The sequence below is a fragment of the Octopus bimaculoides genome, chromosome 25, assembly GCF_046866305.1.
Source record: "Octopus bimaculoides isolate indiv1 chromosome 25, ASM4686630v1, whole genome shotgun sequence".
Lineage (NCBI taxonomy): Eukaryota > Metazoa > Mollusca > Cephalopoda > Octopoda > Octopodidae > Octopus > Octopus bimaculoides.
This window is the reverse complement of record NC_142952.1, coordinates 23,118,010-23,130,122: the sequence shown is the minus strand read 5'-3', so window position 1 is coordinate 23,130,122 and position 12,113 is coordinate 23,118,010. Positions and strand designations below refer to the sequence as shown.

Genomic DNA, 12,113 nt, shown 5'->3' with positions numbered 1-12,113 from the left:
GACCTTGTGGTTGCAAAGCAAACTGATTAACCATTTGGCCATACTATGTACCTGTAATTCAAAAGGTACAGCCATATCACACACTATGTTATGCTGATTCTACCTGAGAGTTACACTAAGTGTATCTTTGGAATACTCAGCCAGTTACATGTTAATTCAGAAGCAAGTAACTATTATCTTTTATATTTTATCTTCTACTTGTTTCAGTCATTAGACTATGTCCATGCTGGGGCACTGCCTAGAAGGGTTGAGTCAAAAAATTCACTCCCCACTACCTGCCTCATACTTGTTGTTATTCAAGCACAATACTTATTCTCTCAATCTCTTTTGCGGAACTGCTAAGTTACGAGTAAACACTGATGTGAAGGAGGAAAAGAAAGAAGTAGAGGGAGAATTACTGTGGTCATACCTGTCTATCTGGAAGGGGTCACTTACAACGTCCACATGTTTTGTCTGCTGCCGTATTGTCTGTCTATCTGGAAGGGGTCACTTACAACGTCCATGTGCTCTGTCTGCTGTCATACCATCTAACAGGTCTACTCTCATACACTACCAACTGACTGCTCTCACCTTGCTGACCCCCACAGCCCTTCTGGTGGGACCCGCAGGCCCCACTTCCGACAGGACATGCATGCTCCCTCACTTCCGGTCTTTCCTTCCAACACAGCTTGGCTCAAACACTACACGCTCCCCACCCCTGATCTGATGATCATTCAACCAGCCTGCCCACATCCTCTCCTCAACCCTGACCACACACCTTGTCTCATAATCAGTCAACCAGTGAGGAGGGCACCGCTCCCTCTGCAACCGCTGTGGGACTTCAGGACTGGCCTCAGTCCCTGGCATGTTGCTGCCAGCTTCGTCCTCTTGTCCATTACTATTGGCTCTATCTCCAATGCATTGATGATCCTGCGCACATTCAAAACATGACGTGGCATGCCATCTATGGACATATTGTTCCTCGAATTTACAGAGGTTATTGTCCCCTTTCCCCATTGTGCATTGTGCATTTGGGGGGTTTAACCCAGACGTCTTCCCTGACCTGCGCAAAGGCATGTTCTTTCTCTTCTGTGGGTTGTGGCAATGCAGTACATGGATGTCTCCACTCGTACTTGAATATTGCCCTGTGCGGCACCGACTCCTTAGTCTGTCCTGACCTGGGTGACATATTATACCAAAAAACGGCCTTGACCGGTGAGATGTGGCCCCTCTCTGCTATGGTCTTGATGGTGCAATGATGCCTCTCCACAACCCCATTGCCACTTGGCCAGTATGCTGCCCTGAAGAAACGGCTGACATGCCACTTGTCAAGCATTTCCCCCAGCATCTCCGAGTGAAACACAGTGCCATTGTCCACAAGCAGCTCATCCACGGGGCCTCGTTCTAGGAATACCCCATTTAGCATTCTTGTGATTTCCTCTGCAGCCCCCCACCCATCTTCATCTCCCTCCATATGGCCAACCGCCCTGGTCCGCAGTTGACCATCAAGAGGTATGTCCCCTGCCAGTAGTGTGTCACGTCCACTGCCAGTTGTTTCCGATTGTGTTCCACTGGAATGCTTCCTGCCTCCTGCACACTCAGAGTGGGGTCAATGGACTGGCCCCTGTTGCAGCTCCCAACTACTCTCTGCACACTCTGCCTGGTTACATCAGGCTCAACTTTCCTGGCTAGGAACAGGGTCCAGTCCACCCCCATATGATGCATAGTATGCAGTCTCCTCAGCTCTGAGTCACTCAGTCGACACACTGCAGTCACTTGCTTCAGATCTTCCGCCACCTGCAACCAGACTTTCTTTATTCTGGTCAGGACATCCACTCTGTTCCTCTCAAAGGGCACAAAAACCACACTCAGCCTCAGTAGCTAGCTTGCCCAGAATTCCCAAACAGTGTCTTATCAGCATCTCTGCACCCCCTTTGGTTCACACCCTCCGTTCGCTGGTGACCACTGATCCTACCCATCCCACTGCACTTAAGTGGCCAAATCGGTCTGGATCTCGATGGTACATAGCCCCTACCTCAGGGCCAGGTTCATCCCCTTCAACACAGCATCCAGCTCCACCATGTTGATATGGTTGCAGTCGTCCTTCTTCCTGAGCCAGGCTGCATCCTCCACCACAACACCTCCAATTTCCAGGACTCTTACTGGTCCTCCACAGTCACTCTCTCTAAGATTTCTTGCCCATTTGTCACTCCATCTCACTCCTTCAGCTCGCCTCTTGATGAAGCTGCATGCTGTCTGAAGCCATCCTGCAATTGGGTTGTGTCCCAGCAGCTTCCCACACACAGAAAACAGTTCTCACCTACTCGTACTGGCATCTTCCCTCTCTGAAACACTAACGTGCCTGCCTTGTCTCTCTGTAGCTCGAGTCCCAGTGCAGCTCCTCCTTCCATTGCCTCTGGCAGTTTGGCAGTTAGCCCGAAACTCTTCATCTGGCTTATGACCTCCTTTGCTGACACTATGCTCTCGTCCACCAGGATGTTGTCAATATAAGAATTGGTTGCTCGTTTCACTTTGTCCACCTTTCCCAAGATAAGATGGTTTTGAGAATCATTGTCATAATCTTTGGTGCTGAATTCAGCCCGAATCCCAACCTGGTCAGGCAGTATGTCCAACCCTTGTACCTTACTAGTCTCTCAGCCACATGCAGCTGCAGGTATGCTGACTTCAGAATGACGATTGTGGAGGCCCCTATCATCTGCCTCCACTCTCTCAGGGTTTTGCTGCAAACGTCTATGGCTACACCACCTGTATGGCACAATATGTAGTCGTTCAGCTCCTGGAAATCTAATACCAGCCTGACTTTATGCTTCGTCAGCTGCACCATTGCCATCAGTGGTAGCACTCCACTCTCCACTCCCTCCTTCCAAGGGATCAGAATTCCTTCCTTGATCCAAAATTCCACCTCTCCCTTGAATTCGCTTTCAGGGTATGCTGATAGCAGCCTACTGCATTTTTCAACATCGGAAGATCTCCCTTCCAGTACCATTCTACTGTCCACTGCCAGCCATCGAACACAACCCCCAAATCCTTGTCTGTAATGGTGCATGCAACATATTTTTCTTTGCAGCTCTCACCAACGCCTGTTACAGACTCATGACGTATAGCGCCCCTGTATCACCGAACATTACACTGGCTTCATTGACCACAACACCTCCTAAACGGACAATGGCGTCCCTCTCCATCACCACATCGATTCCATCCACCACATGGTTGATCACAATTGCACGCAACTTCAATCTTGTTCCTCGTACCACCATCTCCACATCGCAACTTCCTCTGCATTCAACTTCTGTACCTTCAACAGCCCTTACACTAGTCACTCGACTCCATTCTTCTACCACTTCCAGAATCATTAGGGTTGTTGAGCAGCCCATGTCCACGAGGGCTCGTGATACCTTTCCCTCCACCACGACGTCCACTACTGACAACAACTGTATATGCACCTCTATTCTTTCAACGGGACGACTACCGGTGCAGTAGTCTCCCTTAAACTGTTTCCCTGAATGCATTCACTAGTGATGTGGCCTGATAGCAAATTACTCCAGGCTTGGGTTCCTTGCAGTCTGTCACCATGTGCGAACCCTGACACTGAAAACATTGCCCTTCGAGGGGTCACACATGTGCCTTGTTTAACCCCTCTCCACCACTGTTTGTTTGACCTCTTCTCGTAGTTGCAGTCACTGCTAGTGGTGTCATCCTGTAACACGAAATGAGGTCCCTGGCCTGAGATATTACCTCCCCCATCACCATGGAGTGACTACTCAGCAGCTTTTGCAGTTCGACCGACATGTGGTCAGGAAATCCAGTCACAAATGCTAATTTGACTGTTTGTTCCAGTGCTTCGTCCTTGTATCCTGTAAGTTTGGCCAATCTCCTGATTTTGTTGGTAAACACATCGACCTGTTCACCCGTCCACTTTGCTTTCCCCAGTCGACCATATGTCCCATATGTCCTTCTATTTTTTCTGCACTTAACTGGTCCTTCTCCATTTCCAGGTATAGCGCCAACGCTGATCCATCAAGGTACAATGGTATGAAATTCACTTGGTCATCTATACTGTGGAGTTTTGCCACCAACTTAATTTTTTTCAACCAAACGGCGACATCTCCCTCGCCGCAAAATGGCCTACCATCTCATTCAAAATGCAGACCATACCCATCATTTTTCTTTTCTTCTTTTTTATTTTTTTTGAGCCGAAATAGCTTGTGATGTGAAGGAGGAAAAGACAGAAGTAGAGGGAGAATTACAGTGGTCTTACCTGTCTATCTGGAAGGGGTTGCTCACAATGTCCACGTACTCTGTCTGCTGCCGTACCGTCTGTCTGCTGCCGTACCGTCTGTCTACGTGGAAGGGGTCACTTACAATGTCAATGTGCTCTGTCTGCTGCTGTACCATCTAACAGGTCTACTCTTGTGTGCTGTCCAATGCCAACTGACCACTCATGTTTTGCCGACCACGAATGCCCACTGCAGCCCTTCTGGTGGGACCCACAAGCCCCACTTCCGACAGGACATGTGTACTCCCTCACTTCCGGTTTTTCCCTCCAACACAGCCTGGCTCTTAACACCACAAACACATCAACATCAGTTGTGAAGCATTGACCGTGGGACAAACACAAACACACACACACACACACATATAAACACATAAATACATACGTACATATATATGTATGTATGTGTGTATGTATATAAAAGGATTTGAAAATGCACTGGAATTCGTTTAGGTTTTTATTTAAAATTTTTATAAACTTAACCAGTTTCACAAATTTCTCTGATTTCTCAACTTTTGAAAATCAGAGAAATCTATGAAATTGGTTAAGTCTTAATTTTAAAATAAAAAATCTGAATGAATCCCAGTGTGTTTTCAACATCTTTTTTCTATATTTCTACCTGTGTAGAATAAAATAATTATGTTTTATAGATATATATATACAACAGGCTTCTTTCAGTTTCCATCTACCAAATCCACTCACAAGGCTTTGGTCAGCCCAGGGCTTTACTAAAAGACACTTGCTCAAAATGTCATGCAGTGGAACTGAGCCCAGAACCATGCGGTTGGGAAACAAGCTCCTTTTCACACAACCATGCCTGTGCCTACACTATTCAATGGAGTATATTAAACTTTTTAAAGATCAAATCTCAGTTTACCTTTGAATGTTTTCATCACTGGGTATCAGAAAAAAGAAACAAAACTAAAGTTCATCTTTCTTAGAGATGGATGATGCACTGAAGATAACACAGGCATTTATCATTAGTCTATGGCATAGCGGTGAGCTGGCAGAATCGTTAGCATGCCAGGCAAAATGCTTAGCAGTATTTCATCCAGCTTTATGTTCTGAGTTCACATTCTGCCAAGGTTGATTTTGCCTTTCATCCCTTTGGGGGTCAATAAAATAAGTACCAGTTGAATACTGGGGGTGAATGTAATCAACTTTACCTCCCCCATCCCCACCCTCTGAATTTGCTGGCCTTGTGCTAAAATTTAAAATCATTATTAGTCTGTTGCAAAGTGGTGAGTTGGCAGACAAAAAAAACTAAGTGGCATTTCTTCTGGCTTTTTACTTTCTGAGTTCAAATTCTGCTGAGGTCTACTTTGCCTTTCATCTTTTCAGGCCTCAATAAAACAAGCACCTTTTAAGTATTGAGGTCAATGTAACCGACTTGTCCCAACCACTAAAACCGCTGGTCATGTACCAAAATTTGAAACCACAATTAGTTTATTACTCTGAATTATCCTTGATCAGTAATTCTCAACCAGGGTCCATATGACCCTTGGAAGTCTCATATATAAGATTTTGTTGCTAAAATTTATTTCCAGTAAATTGGTTATATATCTATGACACAAAATATTTCAAATATTTTAATCATTTTTATACAATTCCCAATAATATTTAATTATAAAAATATAATAGGATTTTTTAAACATTGAATGACTGGGAGGGTCCATCTGAGTAAGATAGGAATCAAAGGGGTCCACAGGCAAAAAGAATGGTTGAGAACCACTGTCCAAGATGGTCCCTCTCTCCCTGTTGACATTTAATTGCTGGTCATTGGTTCTGTTGATTTCTCCTTCATTTTGCTTAATCTAAAACCCCAGCTGTTTCTCTGTTTTGTCATCATACTAACCCAAAGTCTTGGACCCTTATGGTTAATAAAAGAAATTATTTTGCTAAACAGAATGGTTTGTGTCATTTCTATCGGTTCTCTGTGTTATGGGTCTGAATCCTACCAAGGTCATCGGTGCCTTTCATCCTTTAAGAGTCAAAAAGTGTCTGCCAATTACTGGGGGTCAATTTGATTTACTGACCCCTTCCATCAAATTTTAAACCTATCATTATGTTCCTAATGTTATCATTAAGCTTATAAGACTTAGGATAAGTTAGCTGAGTTCAGAACAGCATAGACAACCTTAGCGAACAAAGGAATGAAACAAGTTGAGGAAGAAAACATCCTGGTCCTTGAAGCAAAACACCAAAGAAAGAAAGACAACACACTGCAGAAGTGCAGCACCTTCCTTGCATGCAGATTTTGCAGCAGAACTTGCTCATCAAACGTAGGAAGGATCAGCCATGAGAGAAGCTGCAAGAAGAAGACTATGAGAACCTAATTAAGACATTCTCCACTGCCTAAACCATCTGTTAAGATGTAAAGATATATATATATATATATATATATATCAAATTTAAAATTTAAAAGAGAATTTTGACGCTGATATCCATTATTATTGAAATTTATTCCTATGTCAACATTTCTGTATAAGGCTAAATTTAACTGTCAAATTCAAGTCAAATATATAATTTACCTTACACATCTTCAGGGTAAACGGTAACGAACAAAAAGTAAACACCAAAAACATCGTCTCTAAGTCCAGTTCATATTCAAATTTCTCCTCAAATAACTCGTTAAATAAATTCCTCCTTAAATAAAGGTCCGTCAAAGGAAGAAAACCCCTCATAATATTATTAATTAATTATAAACAATCACATATTACAATGGAAATCTATATTATATTATCTCTAGAAACTTTACATGCTTTTCTCATCAACACATTGTGGCGATATCATATGTACACACACACACACACACACACACACACACACACATGCACACGCACACACACACACACACACACACACACACATATATGAGAAAATAAGTTTCTGAAAATATGGAAAAAGAGTCAACCTTGAATTTCACAGAGGTTAATTTTGTCTTTCATCTTTTTGGGTTTGGTAAAATAAATATCAGTCAAGTACTGGGGTTCATATAATTGATTTGCTCTCCCCCTCCCCTAAATTTCAGCCCATGTGCCTTTAGTAGAAAGGATTATTATTATTATTATTATTAATTTTATTATTATTATCATTATTATTTAAGGCTGCAAGCTAGCAGAATTGTTAACATGCTGGACAAGATGCTTAATGGCATTTCATCTGCCTTTACGTTCTGGGTTCAAATATTGCCATGGTCAACTTTACCTTTCATCCTTTTGGGGTCGATAAATTAAGTACCAGTTGCATAGTGGGGTCAATTTAATCAACTAGCCCCCACTCCCCGAAAATTTTGGATCTTGTGCCAAGAGTAGAAAAGATTATTATCATTATCATTATTATTATTATTATTATTATTATTATTATTATTATTATTATTATTATTTAAGGTGGCGAGCTAGCAGAATTGTTTGCACACTGGGCAAAATGCTTAGTGGTATTTCGCCTGTCACTATGTTCTGAGGTTGACTTTGCCTTTCATCTTTTTGGCGTCGATAAATTAAGTACCAGTGAAACACTGGGTTCAATGTAATCGACTTATCCCCTCTCCTAAAAATGGCTGGCCTTGTGGCAAAATTTGAAATCATTATTATTATTATTATTATTATTATTATTATTATTATTATTAATTAAGGCAGTGAGCCGGCAGAATCATTGGCACACTGGGCAAAATGCTTTACGACATTTCATCCATCTTTAGTTTCTGAGTTCAAATTCTGATGAGGTCGACTTTGCCTTTCGTCCTTTTGGGGTCAATAAAATAAGTACCAGTTGCACACTGTAATCAACAAACCCCCTGCCACAAAGTTTCAGGCCTTGTGCCTATAGTAGAGAGAACTACTATTATTATTATAGTTATAAGCAAAACAACCTTTAAAACATTTTAAAATTTCATTTGAAAAAGGGAATTATTCATCCACAGGAAACTCTCAAGTTGGGTAAATTCTCTTATAACATTGATATGGCTTTTATTTCTGAATAGGGAAAAGCACCATCCTAAATGCTTTATAGTGCTTCATTTTTGTCTAATAGGTTTCTGATTCAGTTCCACTGAAAGTGTTAAAGTCAATTGTATTAAACAATAAACAAATTTAACCTTCCAATATTTTATTAGTGATTGCACACCTGATCTCATTTAGTAACCATACACCTGGTCTCACCTGGCAGTCACACATCATGCCTGAGCTGGTAATCATATATACAGCCCTCTCATTCAGGGGCTCACACGTTTCATCATACCTTATAGTCTCAAATCTAATAAGTATACCATACTTAGTTTCACTTTGATGACCACATACTTAGTCTCACCTGGATGATCACAGCTTGACTGACCTCGATCACAGGTCTACTGGATTAAGGCTGTCCCTGGGTTAAACAGCAATAACCACAACTTCAGATCAATGATATCAAAAGCTCTACTTCAACATCACACAAATCCTTTTGCCACTAAATAGAGGAACACCATCTGGCTCCCTTTTTAAAGGCAGGAGGTGAAGCAATCCACAAGATAGAATTGGTCAGTAGGTGGATTCATCCTACCTATGGCAACAAGTGCTTGACAGAACTCCACAAGACAATGCTCAGACAATGCTCAGACAATGCTCAGACATTGTATGAGTGCTTACAGTTCCACTTAGCAGCACTTCTTTTCCTGTTCTCTTCTCAAACTGATAGTGTCCCTTAGTACTACTCCTTGGTTAAAGATTCCTGGAAATCATGTCAGCTTAAAAGTCTTTTGAAACAGTTCAGCTAATTTGTCCTTATTGATGCCTAGAGTTTGCTCCCAAAATGTCATTGCCCTTACCCACAGCTAGATTTCTATATATTGCTAACACAGAACTTCCATTGTGCAGACTGTCCAGCTGATAGAGGATGGTGAAGGCACCCAATCTTGAACTTTTCTTGACTCAAGACTGCAACCCTGGAGAAGAGAGGCAGCAAATTGTGTCTTACAAATAGGGGTCACACCTGCTCAACATCCAAGAAAATCTGCAGGTGGAGCAGTCTCGTTACATGCCCGTGCATTAGCAGTCATGGCATGCCAAGTCTGACTTCCAGAAGGTGCTGCAACAGATGGACTTCCTGACCAGTGGAACATGTCCTTTCCACAGGAAGCAGAAAAGCAGACTCTTCACTCTGGTCAAAAAAGGACCAGAACAAGACACAACAGTCAGTTGCTGGTAAGTTATGATGGAGGTAATGTAGGCATTTGCCATTTATACTAGATCTTTCAGAGATAGTTTCCTCTCAATCCATTTCCAGGTGGAGCTGGTCACTCTGCTAGCAACCTTGTCACAGTTTCTGTCCATCTGGAAGTCCAGACCCAACTAGAGCCCGAGGAAGCAGTTTAACTGGTCCATCTGTCCAGGGACTTGCTATGCTCTTCAATGACATAGATGTACCTCTCCATGTGCCAAGCAGCAAGCCCACTGACTTGTCTGGATTTATCTTTGCTCCTGTCATTGCACAAATTTCTTTTAGAATGGATTTGATTACTTGCAATAATAATATTGGGCTTCTGGCAAAGGTACAAAAACTGAAATTTGGAGGAGGGATAGTCAACAAAATTGACCCTAATAGCTGACTGGTATCAACCCCAAAAGGATGAAAGGTAAAGTTGAACATGATGGTGTTTGAACAATAATAATAATGATCTACTGCTTCAGTTCTTCATTGAAGCCAAGTTAGTATGGATGTAGCTATGGCTGTGTGGTTAAGAAGTTTGCTTCACAAACACCATGGGTTCAAGTTCAATCCTGATGTGTGCCACCTTGTGCAATGTTCTTTTGATTTTCAGTTAGAAACATGGCTGTATGGTTAAGTAGTTTATTCTGCCACTTCATGTTTCTTGAATTCAATCCCACAGCACAGCACCTTCTCAGATGTCTTCTAATATAAACCTTCAGTCATCTAAATTCTTATAAGTGAAATCGGGTAGACAGTAACAGGAGCAGCCTTTCAGAGAGACCATTGTTATTATTAAGTATTTGACTCTACCCATTGTTAGGCCTATCACTTCACTCCCTCATCCTTGGATGCACAGTTCACTCTTTTGCAAATATTCCAACCTTTATCCCAAGTCTAAGAGTAACTTCCTTTCACCAGTTTCAGAGGCCCTCAAAAATGATATCAGGCTCTGCCCTACTCCTTCCAACTAAATCGTCTATCTTTTACTTGCTTCAGTCATTGGACTGTGGCCATGCGACAGCACTGCCTTGAAGGGTCTACTTGAATAGATTGACTCCAGTACTTATTTTTGTAAAGCCTGACACTTATTCTATCAGTCTTTTTTGCCAAACTGCTAAGTTACAGGGACGTAAACAAACCAGCACTGTTTGTCAAGTGGTAATGGTAGGGAACAATCACAACACACACACACATATATATATATATATATATATATATATATATATATATATATATATATACATACATAATATATATATATATATATATATATATATATATATATATATATATATACATATATATATATATATATGTATATATCATCATCATCTATATATATATATATATATATATATATATATTGATAGGAAGGACAACAAAAGAAAGAAAGAGACCTCGATATTATGTAAACAGAGGAATTTATCTGTTAAAATATGTGACACTTATTTGGTAGCCATGATAAAACACTGAGTTTTGGATGCCGGGGTGGGAACCCACGCCAACATCTCTTCAGTTATCTGGCCATTGAAAATTCCTCTGAAAAACGACAGGAATTTTCAATGGCTAGATAACTGAAGAGATGTTGGTGTGGGTTCCCAACCCGGCATCTGAAACTTGGAATTTTATCATGGCTACTGAATAAGTGTCACATATTTTTACAGATATATATATATATATATATATATATATATATATATATATATATATATATATATATATATATATATATATATATATATATATATATACACACACATACATAAATATATATATATCAGTGCCGCTGGACTGGCTCCTGTGCAGGTGGCATGTTAAAAACACCGTTTTGAGTGTGGCCGTTGCCAGTACCGCATGACTGGCCCTTGTGCCAGTGGCACGTAAAAGCACCCACTACACTCTTGGAGTGGTTGGCGTTAGGAAGGGCATCCAGCTGTAGAAACTCTGCCAGATCAGATTGGAGCCTGGTGTAGCCATCTGGTTCACCAGTGCTCAGTCAAATCATCCAACCCGTGGTAGCATGGAAAGCGGACGTTAAACGATGATACATATATATATATACACACAAATAAGTGGGCATACAAAAGAAAAGGGCACCCAACCCATTTAGTAGGATTACATGTATTATTTAAAACAATTTTAGTTCCATATGACTTAAAGTTTTGTGGGCCTCTAACAGAAGCACTGCTCTTTCAGGCTTTAGATTACTGAATTGGTAATCCAGATTTGTAAATCTAAAACTTGAAAAAGACAGGCTTCTGTTAGAGGCCTATGAAATTTAAGCTGCAGGAAGCTGAATAAAACTGTCTTGAATAATGTGTGTGTGTGTGTGTGTGTACGCGTGTGTCTCTGTCTTGACATTGACATCAGTAGGGCAGTGGTAATATTTGCTTATGTCCCACAGATCAACACTTTTCTGTGCAAAGACCGGTGCAGTAAGGTATCTTGCTTGAAAACAAGTAAGAGCTGTTACCAGGAAGAACATCCAGCTGTAGAAATCTGTAGAAATCTCATCCAACCCATGCTAGATTGGAAAAAGCAGACATAATGATGATGAGGAGGAGGAGGAGGAGGAGAAAAAAGGACAAGGATTTGGTTACATCCATTTGCAAGTGTCAGCTTTGCCTTTCATATCTCCAGGGTTGATAAATAT

The 12,113-nt window shown here is 41.3% G+C and overlaps 1 protein-coding gene and 1 pseudogene across 4 annotated transcripts in view; both read right to left on the bottom strand.

Moving 5' to 3' along the window:
• LOC106872917 (uncharacterized) overlaps window positions 1-12,113 on the bottom strand; it is a 150,926-nt gene that overhangs the window by 23,997 nt on the left and 114,816 nt on the right. The window lies entirely within an intron of this gene.
• On the bottom strand, window positions 645-1,595 carry LOC149131127 (uncharacterized; annotated as a pseudogene).